Source organism: Chenopodium quinoa, unplaced genomic scaffold (genome assembly GCF_001683475.1).
Source record: "Chenopodium quinoa cultivar QQ74 unplaced genomic scaffold, ASM168347v1, whole genome shotgun sequence".
Classification (NCBI taxonomy): Eukaryota; Viridiplantae; Streptophyta; class Magnoliopsida; order Caryophyllales; family Amaranthaceae; genus Chenopodium; species Chenopodium quinoa.
Genome location: NW_018744239.1, coordinates 5182802 through 5188613, shown reverse-complemented (window position 1 = coordinate 5188613; position 5812 = coordinate 5182802).

Sequence of the window (5812 nt, the reverse complement as noted above, 5' to 3'; positions counted from 1 at the left end):
TTGATACTTAGCAGCACTGAAAGTGGGAGTTCAAAAACATCATGCAAGCATAAAATACAACCACAGTCCACAGTTCCCTGTTTATCCCAAAACCCTCGGTCTACCCTATCAAAGTTCAAAACAATAACAACACAAATGTAGCACTACAGTTTTGAACTCCCAACACAAGTCAAAGGTTGAACTTCAAACCACAAATTATACCATTTCCGACTCAAAACCTTGAACTACACATAACTACAAAGTATGCTGAGAAGATCTTGTCCTCTTGGGCCAAACGCGTTCCTTAGGCAGTATGTCATCGAACTTGTCTCTAAGGTCGTTGTAGTAGTTGTTAGCATCCTCTAGAAACAGTGTATTTCGCAAATTCTTGTCCTACACCAAAAATAGCTGTTATAAAACAAAACAAGGTCCTCTAGTTCCAAGTACAAACTCAAATCACCCAATTTTGCAGCAAAAGCATACCAGGGGAAACTGGTATCAAAACAACTACGTGCACAATGTTTAATGCAACCAAGCATTAGGACACCACAGGAAAAACTATACATGAGTAGAAAGAATGGTTAGTTTAAGTAAAGATAATCGTGCAAGGCCATATCAATTCCAAACTTGAATACCCCTAATTACAACAAGTCATATAAATTATTAACTATGATTGAGTAATATCTTAACAACAATGCAAGGATCCGGGTTCTTACGTATCAGTTTGCTTCACCATGTCAACCACCTTCCTTGGCCACTTCTCCAAACTTCCTAAATCCCACAGGGGATCTTTCACTTGGAACAAAACATCTAATGCCTTCACCTGCATGGGAAAAACCAACAAAAAGCTCCAATTACCATAACATAAAACTTATACAAGATACTTACAACACTAAAATCAATGACCACAAAATGCTTCTTCACCAAATCCATTACATCTAATGGGTGCCAAAGTTACTAACCAGGTCTGCCATAAGCTCTGCATGGTTCTCGTACGGATCTCGGTACAACAAATGAATGACCTGAAACTGCTTCTTCACTATGTCCATTACAAGGCACCACCAGTGTTCATCCGCAGCTTCCGCAGACCCATCAAGCACAGGCAAGAACACTTATTATCCCAGAAACAATTACCAACCAACCACGTTAGAAGATCTCCTACAAAAAAAGTTAAGTGCCCAAGCTGACCTAAAATTAAAAAAATTAAAAAAAAAGTAGGTGCATACTAATTTACTTTAGCACTGGGGATGGTTAAAAACAGCTTTCCATACTTCCTTGCTAGTTTCTCATAATCATTGTCCTTGGCCTTAACCATCATCTACACATTTTCATTCAATCATAAAAATTATTCATATTGTAACTGACAGGTGACCAATTTGCAATTAAATGTAAAACGATAATAAATAGCACTACACCTAAGACTTACGGCATATGAGGGATCTAACAAAATCCGTTTCCTCCTATTCAAAAACTCCATTACTCCCCAATACTTTGTGTACAAGGTCGGTGCCATCCACACATATTGATGCCCAAGACGCGCTCTAAGTCCTATTACACCGTAACAGTCCTTTTGTGTGGCGTTCATCCCATCACATTCAATTATTGACGGCCCTGGGCTGCATTAGAACAACAGCCATAAAGTCAGCATCTAAGACAATTGGAGTTTATAAATCCAGAACTTCAAATGTCAACTTATATTGTCATAATATTAACAAAATGTAAAACTGTTTTAAGAGAAATATAACATTACTTAAATTTAACAAAAATAACAGAAACTTACATGTTTTATCCTTCAAATCCCTCCACCCTTTAACAAAGGTCTCCAACCGCTTATCATAAGCTGTTTCCCGAGTCACCGTATGAGCAGGTTCCCCATTGCCCAAATAACTACCATATGAGGAATCCTTCTCTTTATTTGGGCACTTCTCTTTCGGTGCATTGACCTTCATCCCCTCCTTGTGGCTGCTACCACTATGACGGGGCTGGCTCCCTTTGCTAGTGCTAATAGTGTGAAAATCTTGATTGTTCTTCGCTAGACCTGCCTTTGAGCTAGAACCTAATGTTGTCCCAACAATCCCCTCAATTGGACTTACAAGCCTAGTAGTTAACAGAGCAAGGACCTACAACAACCAAAAAAAAAAAATCGATGAAGTAGACTCAGTGTTAATCACTATTTGTCCTAAATCATCATAAAGTTAAATGATCATGAAGTTAGATACCTGATCTGCCAAACTATTAACCGAATTATTAACACCTCCTTTATTTTCCACCAGCCCGACTTCACCGTCTCGTGGAACTAGAGGGTGGTCCTCCCCATAAGCACTATCAAGAACCGGTTCAAAGCAACCAAATTAGTTACACACAAATTTATTATACCACAAAGATACTTAAACGTGTTTAAAAACTCACCGGCAAATGTCTAAATTCTTCATCAGACCATTGGTCTTCATCTACTGCTGCCCTCACCTATTCAGAATTCCACACCATGACCCTGGGATACAGACCCCACCCAGTTGGTACACGGTGAAGGTGATCCAAGTAAAAAATATGCATACAACGCTTTCTGCATTAGTAAATGTTAAGGGTTAACTCGTAAATAAAATAATTCATTAAGCTACGCTTACCATCAGAAAAACAATGCTCCCACCACATCTGCACCGATAGCCATTTTTCTGAAACTTTGTCTGAAACCGATCGACAAAGTCGCGCACCCAATCAATTGTGAACTTGCACCAATCATACTCTGCAGCTTCACATGCCACTGCCAATGTCAGCACTAAGGATGCGTCCAAATTCGAGCTGTTTATTGTTGTGCAGACAACCATTCCATTCCTGAGGCAACTATTAAAAAAAGCAATCATAAAGTCCTCTTTATCAACTTTCGTCTCAAGCTCGACAAAAGAACCAACTTTCGTTGCAACTGCTAGATTGAGGGACACCGTTTCTCCCTTCAAACAAACACCATAAAATACCCTCATAATCTTCTGGGTATCCTCTTCGTCATCCTCGACTATTAGAGGAACTTCTTTGGTTTCCATTGGAATACCAAGAATGGACCTTACTTGATTTGGCCCCAAAGGAAGAATTGCTCCATCTCCAAATGCCATTGTACCATCAGCAAACACTCTACTCATGAGCCAGTAACAGAACTGCGTCGGGATATTCTTCATATCAAAATTTAGCAACCCCCCAAAACCCATACTATGCACCAACTCTCGCCTTGTAAGATCAAACTTCTTCACAAGCTGACAAAACTTTTCCACTCTGCATACCACATTGGGCTGCTGTAAGACAAAGCCACATCTTAGAACAATGAACAATTACCACCTATATATCATTCAAAATGGTACAACCCACTTCTTTGCTAGTATTAATCATGACAAAATAACATAATTCTAATTCAAGACAACTCATCTCCTTTCCCATACACAACAAAGTTTAACTATAACAGATAAGAACTTCTCACATCGATAAATAAACCTTAAGAAGAGCATTTCAATACCTTCCCAATGTTCTCAAAATGTGTCCGTAGGACAACACTGTCAGCCACAACTCTATGCCCTTCTGTTTTAATACCCTGCCAATAAATGATTTACGACTTTAAGTGATCATATTTAGATTCAATCAAATTAAACAACACAAACGACTACAAAATTTGAATCCAATTGTTTATGCCATCACACCTTCTTATTCGCCCCACCTTAGACCAACTTCCCTTTTCTCTTCCTACTTTTTCTCTTCAAATACTCCTTAATCAACACCTCCATAAATCCAAAACTTGACTCTAAACCACCCTCATTGCTAGAATGTGCAGATTCCTCAGCCTCCTCATCCTCACCTTCTTCATAGTCTTCGTCATCATCACATTTTGCCTTGCGTTTAACAACCACAGGTTTCGATTGGCCCATAGGTTTTGCCTTGGATGTGGAAGCCACAGGTCTCGATTGGCCCACATGTTTTCCCTTCCATGGTACCTCCCTTTTTAATGGACCTTGAAATTTAATACAGACAAATATCTTCAACACTAATACAATGTTCACTCTACAATTTCATGACTAAAATCCATAAAAACTCACCCCCCCACTTTATCCGATTAATCGACCGCACAATTGACTTCTTCTTTATGAATACAGTGCATCTGAAGACAATTTTAATTCAAAATTAGTTCATAAACAAAAAATTAATGTCCCTTTCAATTGTCATAAAGAACTAAATTCTATTACAATTCAAAGCCATATACTACAATCACTACTCACAACTACAATTTCCAGCAACACATGCAATCAATCTTCAACAGACAAAATACTCAAAATACCACTCACTCAGAACTCAATGGTTTACATGGATTGCATGAATCTTAAGGTATTACAGAAGAATATACAGACATACTAGAATACAACTCAACAATTGAAAATTGTTCTATAATGCTAAACAACCTCTGAAATTGACATTCCAAGATGCAAAAATATTCACTCAAAGGACACACCAACGTTGTGTGATAGTGTGATTGATTATAGGAACTCTTCTTAGGAAGTTTGCTAGCCTATGAATTTCCTAATATAAGAACCATTGTATCAATACGTTTGGTTGCACAGGATAATTTCAACTATCAATCCATTCAATCATATATTTCACAAACACATACTACACAAAACATTTCATCAGGATAGTTTACCACATAAGCATATCAACAACATATTAACAACAATGACCACACAAAGCATATCAATTCCACACAATAATACACAACCATATGCACAACTGCCTATCCCTACGATAAACCAAAACAAACACAACGCAGGCAATGCATCAGTAAGAACACTGGATCAAACACAAAAAAAAAACCCAAATAAATCACTACTACATCACATATAACTAGTCATCCATTACGCCTTGAAAATTGAAATCGAAATGAACACCAAACATTACAAAAATAAAGAGGCTAAAAATAACAATTCACCAACCAATCCCACATTACTTCCCACCCCTAACTTTACTCATGTTTTCCTCGAACTTTAACCCTTTTTGCGACCCTGGTTAAGCCCATCTAAAAAACCCTAACTTTTTACTCAACTAACGCTTCAACATTTTTTTGCTTAAAAATGATAACTTTACTCATGTTTTCCCCTGAATTAAACCCTTATTGCGACCCTAATTGCAAGTAATTTACATCAAGATTATAGCAACAAAAAAAAACCCCAACTTTTTACTCCCTACCTCCTCAACAATTTTGGGTTACAAACCCTAACTTTACTCATGTTTCCCCCCGAATTTAACCCTAAGGGGTCGTTTGGTTCGCAGGGGGTAATCGAAATAGAATGAAAAACCTTTCCAAGTAGTATGTTGTTTGTTTTGAAAAAAGATAAAAGGAATGGAGCCACAAGTCCACCACCACACCACCACCACACAGCCACACAAACAACTCATTCCTTCAAATTTCCAGCCATCACCCAGCCAGCCCACCAACTAGCCTCCACCTAGTCACACTCGCCACCCCTAGTCGCACCTTCCCTACCCATCACCGTCGTTCCTCGCCGCCAAAAAACCCCACAGCTCTCCTCACCGCCGTGCCTCCCTCTCGTGGTTGCTGGTTCTCCACCACAGCCCCCCTCAGCGCCGCTCCACCCATTGGAGCACACTCCATTTTCGTCCCTCCATTGAAGTTCACACCATGTTCTCTATTCTCCTCTTGTTTATCCATTACTTTAATTGTGAGTATTACTTTCATGTTTATCTCAATTTCATAATCTAGCTATCAATTGTCAACATTTTCAATTTAGGGTTCTTCAAATTTTAATTTCTGGAAATTGGAGTATTAATTTCTCGAAATTGG